General features: G+C 45.9%; 1 protein-coding gene across 6 annotated transcripts in view; it reads right to left on the bottom strand.

The window, feature by feature from the left end:
- Positions 1–12558, bottom strand: part of SGCD (sarcoglycan delta) — a 626611-nt gene that overhangs the window by 137897 nt on the left and 476156 nt on the right. The window lies entirely within an intron of this gene.

Raw genomic sequence — 12558 nt, 5'->3', positions numbered from 1 at the left:
CCAAACTCAGCCCCTAGTTACATCTCTGAAAATCAGTAATAACTCCATTACCATGGAATTGCTGGATTTTCATGGGTGCAGAATGTGGTTTTTAAAATGCAAAGTGTAAGAGACAAAAGCTTTAAAAAACAGTAAATAATAAAACGTGCCAGGACTATGTTAATGTGTAACATTTTCTTGTGTTTTAGTAAACATCCAAAATTTGCGGCCTGTTAGCTTAGCTAACGGTTTTATTTATTGCTCAGCAGACTTTCAGATGATGATTATTTATAGAGATGAAGTATAGCAAAAGACAGAGAGTGACATTTCAGTGCAACTTCATCTACTAGCATAATTACACAATAAATCAAGTGTTATCATATGTAGTAGAGCTTTTGGGACCAGACTCGTGATCAGTGTAGCTGCAGTCTCATGATCTCAGTGCAGATGTGCCAGTTCCACCCTTGACCACATGGGCGAATGTTTTTCTCTCTCTATGAATCTCTCTCTGTCTCTATGGATAGAAGGGGGTAGTTTACACCACTCTAATTTACACTGAAGCCGGAGCAGCTGTGGTGGTTTTAGAGCAAGGGAGATGTTAACTGGCTACCTGATAGACCCTGGCCTTTTATTGTGAGTGGGTGAGTTCAGTCTTTTTGCTCTTGAAAGGTGTCCCACAGTTGAGGTCCTGCTGCTGAAATGGCATCTGAGCATGGTCCGTCACTTCCCCACAGCACTGATGTATGTAATTTATCATGACTCAGGCTAGGTTTACATTAGGCATTAAAGTCAATTGTAGACACACAATTCTAGCGATGGCTATTGCATAACTAGAATCGAATTATCTACAATTGACTTACCTGGCCGTCCTCACTGCAGGAGGCTGATGGGTGAAACTCTCCCACTGACCTCCCTTACTCCTTGTAAGAGTGAGGAGTACAGGGGTCAACTGTCAACCCTAGACAGTATGATTTCATGCGTCCCTACCAGGTTCATGAAATCGAACCCTGGAAAATCGACTGTGACCTGGTCAATCTGCCACATAAGGTAGATATAACCTCACAGGAGCCATGCTTGTGGGATCGCCTTCATGAAATATTGCCAGTATATTACTAGGCATCAGAGCATCATGTGCAGTCATGAGAACTCTGAGATTGGCTTAGTGCTGCTGTTAAGACACTAGCACTAATTGTGCTGCAGTGATGGGTGCGTCCTTTAGCCTCGTTTTAAAGGAAAACGATAGATGCATCAGAGTTCCCAGAAGTGAGCAAGGCATCTTAAACTCCCAGCTGAACGTACTGCACGCTAAACATTATTTTTCATGCCACTTGCGTGAAGCAAGAGCATCTTGCTGCCTTTAATTAAGAAGTTAACTGGACCATGAAGTATTGCCTAAGTAAATAAAAGTGATTTGTACTTAGCCAAGAAAGCACATTTAGGCATCTTTTCACTTCTTTCCTTGCACATAAATTATGGAGATTATTAAACATTGGCAGGGTCATCTATAAGCCCATCTGCAGCCCAGATTCACTGTTGCTCTGAAAATGTAATGGTCTTTCTAACAGTTGTAATTTATTGTGGACAATTGTGTGAACCATCTGTTTACTTTTTAAAGTCAGACAAACTTCTGCTGAAAAGCGCATGTAAGAGCACTGGAAAGCAGTGATATATATAAAGAGAGATGCTCTCAATCTGCCATTGCTTTGATTGGACTAGAAGTTTAACACATGAAAGTTTCATGCCTCTCGTTTGAGAGGAGCAGTTAACAGGCAGGTTCCTTGAAACTTCGTTTCAGCAAAGCTTTAGCCCTTTTAATGCAATTTTTCTGCTTTTGTTTTTAGGTTTGCGACGTCTATGTCTCAGGGCAATACGTAAGGGTGTTTGGTATGTAATGTGGTGTGTTTTCTGCAACGCGGCCCATGGGCCCTGGGGCAAAGCGGGAGGGGCCCAGCTCCGCACTCCCAGAAAGGGTGTGGCCAAAGGCAGAGGCGGTGGAGCTACCTGGACCACAGTGCTGGGTCCTCCCCCCGCAAGGTGTTTAGTGGGGAAATTCTGCTCTACCCAAGTGTGGTCCTGTTCACTTGCATGGAGGTATGTCCATTCAGAGTATCTTGCAGAGTCAGGGCTGTCCAAAATAATGTTGTCAAAACTCCTACTGACTTCAGGCGAAAACCGAAGAGACCTTACATTAATAGCTGGGCCTGATCCTGATCCTGCAATAGGAATCTGCATGGTGCCGGAGTCCGCAGTGGCAGAGCTAATTGTAGGATTGGAGCTGACAATGTTTATCTTTTTCTGCTAGAGTTTAATCAGGTATTGTCAATACAATAACAAATCGCAACTGCAAACAACGTGGTTTCATGCATTTTCTGCTGCCACTAATGAGTCTGTTTTCATTAGCAAAAACTCTTCCTTAGGCAAATATTTAAATGATACAAACCATGAAGGAAGCTTCCACAGCTGATAAATCATTCTTTTGCATGCAACTTGTCTCCCAATGTATATATTTGGTTTCAATTCCATAATTCACATATTGACCACTGTTTCCTATAAGCTGAGCACTTGGGCCTTCACCCAGGAGAGATTCAGGTGCTGCCCACAACCATCAGCAGGTGTTTCTAGTGCTGATACACATCTGTACATGCCTTGGTGCACATAATAAAATTTAGTCTCTCTCTGGATGAAAAATTAGAGGGAATACCGGTACTGACTAGCATTATTTGCTCTGTAGCCATACCTATCACAAAGTTTAAATTGCACATTCATAAAGAGTAAAGTGGAATTAAACAGTGACATGCACCTGTTATGAGACATACCTCCTTCAGAACCAAAAAGACACATTTGTAAACACTACAATATTAATTTGGATTAGAAAGCCATGTCGACCCACCATGAGAAGCAAGTGCAGATGGGAAGATGATTGCAACTTTCTGCAGTCAAGCTGTGGAGTTAGAATTTAGCATTCCGCTAAGGTTCAGCTAGCTCACATAAAGCAAATATTTTCAGAGAATTTATCACCTTTTCGTCCTCAGTGTTTACAAGACAAGAAAAAAGAGAGGTAGACAGCAGGCAACCAGAAGCACATACAAGACAGACTGAAAAAACAACAGAGAGTCCAGTGGCAACTTATAGACTAACAGTATTATTTTAGCAGAAGCTTTGCAACAAACCCCGTTGCCAACTCTGTCTGCACATCTACCCCAGTGACTCCATCATAGAACTTAACCACATCAGCTGCACTATCAAAGGCTCCTTCACCTTTACCTCCACTAGAGTGATATATGCCATCGTACGCCAACGCCACTCTGCCATGTACATTGGACAAACTGGACTGTCTCTAGGCAACACAATAAATGGGCAAAAATCAGTGGGAGAAGCTTTTAACCTCCCTGGAAACACAGTTACAGACTCAGAAGCTCAAAAATAGGCTGCAATGTGAAATTGCTGATCTTGAATTCACATGCAAATTTGACACCATCAGAATGGGTCAGATTAGGTACTGGGAATGGCTCTCACATTACAATAAGTAATTTTCCTCTTTAGGTATTCTCACCTTCTCTTCCATATCCACTCTGATTGAATTAGCTCTCAGTGTTAGTCAGAAGCGCCACAAAAAACAAGCAGTCCTGTAGCACCTTAAACACTCCCATCCCTGTATCCCTCCCACCTGTTTCTTCTTCTTTCAACTTCATGCATCTGATGAAGTGAACTGCAACTCACGAAAGCTTACGCTCCTGGACTTTTTGTTTTTGCTGAAACCTGACACTACCTTGAAACATGGCAGACCGAGGCAATTAATGAAGCAGCGATGTGAACTGCAAGAAGCGTCAGGTTGGCACAAGCCCCAGCTGTCTACTTATTGCCCTGATGTGGAAGAGGTTAAGCTGTGCAGAAGACAATGTAGCAGGCAGATGTATATCCTGCTTTCCTCCCTGCTGCCCCTCCCCCCCCACCAGATTTCCACAGATCCTACAGTGGTACTGCAGTCTGTTTGCTGGGTCCAGGAGTCAGTTAGCGGCAGAGGGGTGCCCTGTCTGCTGGAGAGCTGGCTGACTAAGATCACTTTCACAGCTACATTGAAAACTGTGTTCTTCAGACAATTAAGAGAAGTTTCCAGATCACAGGTCCTGGTTCTCATGGGAGACTTTAATCACCCAGACATTTGTTGGGAGACCAATACAGCAGCACACAGACAATCCAGGAAGCGTCTGGAGAATGTTGGGGAGAACTTCCTAGTACAAGTGCTGAAGGAACCGACCAGGGGCTGTGCGCAGCTTGAAATGATGCTCAAAAATGGGGAAGAACTAGTGGGCAAAGTAGAAGTGGGTGGCAACCTCAGCTGCAGTGATCATGAGATGGTACATTTTAGGATTCTAACAAAAGGAAGAAAGGTGAGGACTAAAATACAGACCTTTGATTTCAGAAGAGCAGCCTTTGACTCCCTGAGAGAACTGATGGGCAGGATCCCCTGGGAAACTAATATGAAGGGGAACAGAGTTCAGGAGAATTGACAGTATTTTAAAGGTGTCTTACTGAAGGCACAGGAACAAACCATCCTGATGCGCAGTAAGAAAGGCAAATATGGTAGACAACTCACTTGGCTTACCAGTGAAATCCTTGGTGAGCTTAAACTCAGAACGGATGCATATAAAAAGTGGAAACTTGGACAGATGACTAAGGAGGAGTATAAATATGGTAGTAGTAGGCATCCTTCAGTCTGCACAGACCATGGATCGTGCCCTTTAAAGTTTCGATTGAAGACTTCATTTACAGCGTCTATTGTGACTATAAAGACCCACACGAGAGTGACAGTCCTTGCTGCATCTCTTGCAGATGTAGTGGGTGTCTGGCAAGTCCTTATTGTGCTTTCTGTGTGCTCGCTTCTCCTCTGCTAGCTGTCTGATCTTCAACTCGCCCTTCTGAAGGCCCTTGTGTAACCCCTGCCTCCATCTGCCGCGGTCATCTGCTAGTTCTTCCCAGTTGTCCAGCTCGATGTCTACCTCTCTGAGGTCTCTCTTGCAGACATCTTTGTAACACAACTGGGGGCGTCCGGGGGGTCTTTTGCCAGAGGCTAGCTCACCATACATGATGTCTTTTGGAATCCTTCCATCGTTCATCCTGTGGACGTGGCCAAGCCAGCGGACCCGACGCTGCCTGAGGAGGGTGTGCATGGTTGGGATTCCAGCTTGCTCGAGGACGGCTGTGTTGGTAACTCTGTCCTTCCATGATATTCCAAGGATGCGCCTGAGGCAGCGCAAGTGGAAGACGTTCAGCCTCTTTTCCTGGCGGGCATACAGGGTCCAAGTCTCGCTGCCATAAAGGAGGGTGCTGAGGATGCAGGCTCTGTAGACTTGCATTTTGGTGTGAGTGTACAGCTTGTTGTTATTCCACACTCTCTTGCTGAGTCTGGACAGAGTTGTGGCCGCTTTTCCGATCCTCCTATTTAGCTCAGTGTCCAACGACAGGGTGTCAGTGATGGTGGACCCAAGGTAGACGAACTCGTGGACAACCTCTAACGTATAGTTGTCAATGCTGATTGATGGGGATTCAGCAACATCTTGACCAAGTACATTTGTCTTCTTTAGGCTGATGGTAAGCCCAAAGTCCTTGCACGCTTTGGAGAACTGATCCAGCAGTTTTTGAAGCTGGTCTTCTGTGTGAGACACTACAGCAGCATCGTCTGCGAACAGCATGTCTCTGATAAGGACTTCTCGCACCTTAGTCTTAGCTCTCAGCCTTGCAAGGTTAAACAGTTTCCCATCAGATCTTGTGTGCAGCAAGATGCCCTCTGTTGAAGATCCAAAGGCATGCTTCAGGAGGAGTGCGAAGAAGATCCCGAACAATGTCGGAGCAAGCACGCATCCTTGTTTGACGCCGCTCCTCATTCTGAAAGCATCCGATAATGCGCCGTCATATTGGATGGTTCCTCTCATGTTTTTGTGGAACGACTGGATCATCTTGAGTAACCGTGGAGGACAGCCTATCTTGTGGAGCAGTTTGAACAGACCATCCCTGCTGACCAAGTCAAAGGCCTTGGTCAGGTCGATGAAGGCTATGTAGAGTGGGTTTCTCTGCTCCCTGCACTTCTCCTGCAGCTGCCTTAGAGAGAAGACCATGTCAACGGTAGACCTCTCTGCACGGAATCCACACTGCGATTCGGGGTACACCCTCTCAGCAATCTTCTGCAGTCTGCCAAGGATGACGCGAGCGAACAGTTTACCAGTGACGCTTAGGAGGGATATTCCACGGTAGTTGTTGCAGTCGCTTCTGTCTCCTTTGTTCTTATACAACGTTACAATGTTAGCGTCACGCATATCCTGTGGAACCTCACCCTCTTTCCAGCACAGGCACAGCAGCTCATGCAGGGGTTCCAGGAGTGTGTCCGCGGCACATTTGATTACCTCTGGTGGTATACCATCCTGACCAGGGGCCTTTCCTGCTGCAATGCTGTCGATGGCTGTCTTCAGTTCATCCACACTCGGTTCTTGATCCAGTTCGTCCATTACTGGTAGGAGCTCGACAGCATCGAGGGCTGCGTCAACCACAACATTCTCGCGTGATTACAGCTCGGAGTAGTGCTCAACCCAGCGCTCCATCTATGGCTGGAGAATGTCGGGGAGTAATTAGGAAAGAGAAAGGACAACTGGAATTGCAGCTAGCAAGGAATGTGAAGGGCAACAAGAAGGGTTTCTACAGGCATGTTAACAATAAGAGGGTTATCAGGAAAGGTGTGGAGCTGTTACAATCACTTTTGTCACCCTTGTTCTTGTAGACGGTAACGATGTTAGCATCCCTCATATCTTGCGGTATGCTGCCTTCTCTCCAGCATTGGCAAAGTATTATTCCATGCAGCTCTGAAACTAGGGTACCGTTGGTGCATTTGAGGATTTCTGTGGGAATACAGTCTTTCCCTGGGCCTTTTCCAGAAGAGAGTGCTTTTAGCGCATCACGGCATCTCCCTTCTCAGTACCGTGGGGAAGCTATTTTCATGTGTTGTTCTGAAGAGGCTCTATGTTCTTGTGGAGAGAGTCTACCCTGAGTCTCAGTGTGGGTTCAGAGCTGAATGGTCCACCATAGAGATGGTTTTCTCTGTTAGGCAACAACAAGAAAAGTGCAGGGAGCAGAACAAACCTCTGTATATTGCCTTCATCGACCTGACCAGGGCATTTGACCTCGTCAGCAGAAAAGGTCTGTTCGCGATTCTGGCTAAGATTGGCTGTCCCCCAGCTCTGCTCAGCATTATTAGGGCCTTCCATGAAGGCATGAAGGCGACCGTCGTACACGACGGATCCTCATCTGAACCCTTTGAGATTCTCAGTGGAGTGAAGCAGGGGTGTGTGCTGGCTCCAACACTGTTCGGCATCTTCTTTGCAGTTTTGCTCAAATATGCCTTCGGAATTGCTACAGCGGGCACCTCTCTCCACACGAGAACGGACGGCAACCTCTTCAAACTGTCGAGGCTTAGAGCGAAGACCAGGGTGCTTACGAAGCGTCTAAGGGAGTTCCTTTTTGCTGACAATGCAGCTATTGCTGCTCTCACTCAGCAGGAACTGCAGTCCCTCATAACTCGCTTTGCGGATGCATGCATGGAATTTGGCCTCACAATCAGCTTAAAGAAGACCCAGATGATGGGCCAAAACGTGGTTAACGAGCCATCTATCAGTGTGCTAGACTACGAACTGGAAGTCGTCCATGAGTTCACGTACCTAGGCTCGACGATCTCGGACAACTTGTCACTTGATAGCGAGATCAACAAGCGCATTGAAAAGCCACCACAACGTTCTCCAGGCTGATGAAGAGCGTATGGGCTAACAATAAGCTCACCGTACTCACCAAGGTGCAGGTCTACACAGCCTGTGTTTTGAGCACACTGCTGTATACCAGTGAAACATGGACTTTGTGCTCAAAACAAGAGCAGCGGCTCAACACATTCCACATGCGCTGCCTTAGGCGCATACTCGGTATCTCATGGCAGGACAAGGTCCCCAATAGCGCAGTGCTTGAGAGGGCAGGCACCGCCTCCATGTTCACCCTTCTCAAACAGAGGCGTATGCGCTGGCTGGGCCATGTCTCACGCATGACAGATGGCCGAATACCGAAGGACCTCCTCTTCGGCGAACTGGCCTCTGGAAAGAGGCCGAAAGGGTGACCTAAATTGTGCTACAAGGACACGTGCAAGTGTGACCTCAGTGCTCTCTCTATCAGTGTGAACACCTGGCATTTGCTCGCCTCAGACAGGCATGCCTGGAAACAGGGAGTGAAGGAAGCTCTTGCTATGTATGAAACTACCTTGGTGAAGGAAGCGGAAGACAGGAGAGCCCTCAGGAAAATCCGTGCCCGTGATACCAGAGCGACATCTACCTACTGCCGCTCACATTGAGGAAAGGACTGCCACTCCCAGATTGGATTGCACAGCCACAGAAGACGCTGCTCGAATCAGTCCAACTGGGACGCAAACCCATGATCCCTCGGGATCGAAGGATGCCTACTGCCTGCCTGTGGAACTGTTACTGGATGAGGGCAGTAACCTGGGTGATAGAGGCTGTGGGTAAAGCTGAAGTACTCAATGCTTTTTTTTTGCCTCACTTGTCACAGACAAAGTCAGCTCCCAGACAACGGCAGTAGGCAATGCAGTATGGGAAGGACGTGGGCAGCCCTTGGTGGGGAAAAAACATGTTAAAAGCTATTTAGAAAAGCTAGATGCATGCAGATCCATGGGTCTGGATTTAATGCATCCAAGAGTATTGAGGGAATTGGCAGATGTTATTGCATAGCCTTTGGCTATTAGCTTTGAAAACTTGTGGAGATCAGGCAGCTTCCTGAATGACTGGAAAAAGGGAAACCTAGTGCCCATATTTAAAAAAAAAAAAAAAAAAAAAAGGACGGACGGACTACCCAGGGAACTATGGACTGGTCAGCTTTACATCAGTCCCCAGAATAATCATGGAGGGGATCCTCAAGGAATCTACTTTGAAGCACTTGGAAGAGAGGAAAGTTACCAAGAGTAGTCAATATGGATTCACCAAGGGCAAGTCATACCTGCCCAATCTGATTAGCTCCTATGAGGCTGGCTCAGTGGACATGGGGAAGTCAGTGCATGTGATATACTTTGACTTTAGCAAACCTTTCAATAGAGTCTCCCACAACATTATTGCACATAAGTTAAGGAAGTGTGGATTGGGTATATACAAAACTGGCTAGACCATCGGGCCCAACGGGTAGTGATCAATGGCTCGATGTCTGGTTGGTGGTCGGTTTCAAGCAGGATGCCCCAAGGATCGGTTCTAGGGCCAGTATTGTTCAACATCTTTATTAATAACCTGAATGAGGGGATGGATTGCACCCTCAGCAAATTTGTGGATGACACTAAGCTGGGGGGGCAGTGGCGGGGGATGTAGATAAGTTGGAGGGTAGGGATAGGGTCCATAGCAACCTTGACAAATTGGAGGATTAAGCAAAAAAATTCCGATGAGGTTCAACAAGGACAAGTGCAGAGTCCTGCACTTGGGACAGAAGAATTCCAAGCATTGTTACAAGCTGGATGTCGACTGGCTAAGTAGCAGTGCAGCAGAAAAAGACCTGGGGATGGTGATGGATGAGAGGCTGGATGTGATTCAACAGTGTGCTCTTGTAGCCAAGAAGGCTAAAGGCATATTGGGGCGCATTAGGAGAAGGATCTCCAGCAGATCTAGAGAAGTTATTATTCCCCTCTATTTGGCACTGGTGAGGCCTCATCTGGAGTAATGCACCCAGTTCTGGGCCCCCCAGTATAAAAAAAATGTGGATACATTGGAGCGGGTCTAGCGAAGGGCAACAAAAATTATTAGGGGCTGGAGCACATTGACCTATGAGGAGAGACTGAGGGATCTGGGCATATTTAGTTTGCAGAATAGAAGAATGAGGAATGATTTGATGGCAGCCTTCAGCTTCCTGAAGTTGGGGCTTTAAAGAGGATGGCGAGAGGTTGTTCTCAGTCGTGACAGATGGCAGAACAAGAAGCAATGGTCTGAAGTTACATAGGGAGAGGTGTAGGTTGGATACTAGGAAAAACTATTTCACCAGGAGGGCGGTGAAGCACTGGAATGCTTTACCTAAAAAAGTGGTGGAATCTCCATTCCTACAGATTAAGTCCCGGCTTGACAAATTCCTGGCTGGGATGATTTAGTTGGGGTTGATCCTGCTTTAGGCAGGGGGACAAACTAGATGACCTCCTAAGTTCCCTTCCTGTCCTAGGATTCTATGATGAAGACTAAAGAATAAGCTTCCCAGAAGCAATCAATGCATCTTGATCTTTGTTCTCTGAAAATCAAATATTATTTCCAAAATATAACAAAATAAATATATTTAGTGACTCCTTCAATATATTTATTGAACTATATGATGTGAAGGAATTTGAGGAACATGTTCTTTAAAGATGCAAATGGGAAGAGTTGTTTGGATGTGTACATGTAAATATAAATGGGGTGCGTATATATACATAATTGCTTGTTTGCAAAAGCTGCTGGGTAGCAGGAAAAAGCAGTGGTGTTTTGCCTGTTGTAAATAACTTGTTGTTTTAAAGTCACACATGAAGCTATCACCCAGTGTAGGAATTGTGGAAAATCACCAACGGTTGAAACTATCGTGGGAATGCAGGGTGATCTTCATCACTGTGTAAGATATGGATCCCACAGGGCTCCCCCCGGCAGAGCCCTGTGAAAGAGTGTGGAGGAAGGGATACTGGTTGAACCAGCTGGATGGGAGCCTTTTGGTCATTCAGCCGTAAGTCTGGCTTTGCTAGTTCTTCCCCTCACTGTTCAAAGACAGAACTAAACCCCAGACTAATGGTGGGGTCTGTAGTCATTTTGCGAGAATCCACCCTGGTGGACACTGAGATTTTGTGGCTAGCCCATAGCTGAAATCACTGGCAGCTGAAGCCATGGAGAGCTGGAATCTCAGAGTTTTTCCTAGAGCCAAACCCACACAGCAGTGGACAAGCAACCAGCAAGGCTGGCTGGCAGAGAAGAGCAGACAAACGGCCAGCAGAAGCAACCGCTGGAGCACAGTGGACGAATGGACGGCAGGGGTGGCTGACAGAAGCAGCAGATAAATGGCTGGCAGGTGCTCTAGCCCCTGTGGGGCAGGCAGCTCCATGCTGATGTACCTGTGAATTCAGGGTTGTACCAGATTGTGCTGTGAGAGGTACACCCTATAAGTGGGGGTGTGTGAGTAAAGAACACTCAACAAGGGACTCAGCTGCTCAGACTCTGTGGGCAGTGCCTTGCCTAATGGGGTTCTCCTTTCCTTTGTATTGCTGTGTAAGTTTATGTTAAGCTACTGTTATTAAACAAGCTGTGTCTAGCTTGGACTCTGTGCTTGTCAGAGGGGAAGAATTGCCCTTACAGGCACCCAGCAGGTAAGGTGAGATTGTCCCAGGTAACTGGGTGGGAGCTCAAGCCAGTTATGTTAGATTATTGATATAATCCCCTAGGAACTGAATCTGGCCCTTCTGGTGCTCATCTGCCATTGATGTAAGGGTTACACATGTATCAGGTTCTATGACTCATTTCACGTCCACATGGAAACATTTATAGATGTCAATATTTTTTTCATTTGCTTCTTTCTAAAGTTGGATGATATTGCACACAGCTTACGGGTTGCGACTATCAGTAATTAAATCAAATATTGTATTGAATGTTGCACTGATTACTCCAAAAGTTCCAGTTGCTACAAGACAAGTGAAATGCAGAGCTACAGTGATGTTAATATCTGCCTGTGTCATCAGCGTGGAAGTTGCCATCTAATTCAAATTAACATTTCTGAACAGGAAACAGGATGTATGTATGATTCCTTCTCTAAGAACAGACACACTGGGTCAGACCAAAAGTCCATCTGGCCCAATATTCTGTCTTCTGGTCTTGCTCAATGTTATGTGCCACAGAAGGAATGAACAGAACTGATAATCATCAGTTGATCCATCCCCTATCACTCGTTCCCAGCTTCTGACAAACAGAGGCTCTGGACAGCAGCTCTGGCCATCCTGGCTAATAGCCATTGATGGACCTAGCCTCCATGAATTTATCTAGTTCCATGATGTATTAACAGGAAACAGCAGCTGTGTATAACCTATCCAGTAATTCAGAGTTGCATGAAGATGGCCAGAAAGAGCTGACAGTAAATTAAATTTTACTGTAAAAATGTTATTTTAGATCACACATGGGGTCCTCCTGATTTAGACTTTTAGTAATTTCCCCATGTTTGCTGTTAGTTTTAGATACATTTAATTACAAACACAGCCGAGTCTTCAGCACCTTGCAGAACTGAGGCCCTGGGAAGAAAGAGTGTAAGATGATTAATGATGGCTGAATCAGGCCCACATGTATCAATCTCACCTCTCGGCTCTCAGGCAGTATCCATGATACACTGCAATGTGGATTTTACATCCATCTGCCATCTCTCTACCCATATAAAAGTAGGGAATTCTGAACTGAGGATTTCTTATTAATCTGTGTCCTATATCAAAAGGAGGAAAAATGTCTATCTGTAATCTTAGATGTCATGGAAGCATCTTATCTGCTTTTCACACAACCCTGCCTTCTC

The sequence above is a fragment of the Carettochelys insculpta genome, chromosome 15 (genome assembly GCF_033958435.1).
Source record: "Carettochelys insculpta isolate YL-2023 chromosome 15, ASM3395843v1, whole genome shotgun sequence".
NCBI lineage: Eukaryota > Metazoa > Chordata > Testudines > Carettochelyidae > Carettochelys > Carettochelys insculpta.
Note: the sequence above shows the minus strand (reverse complement) of the source record. Positions and strands in the feature narration are given on the sequence as shown.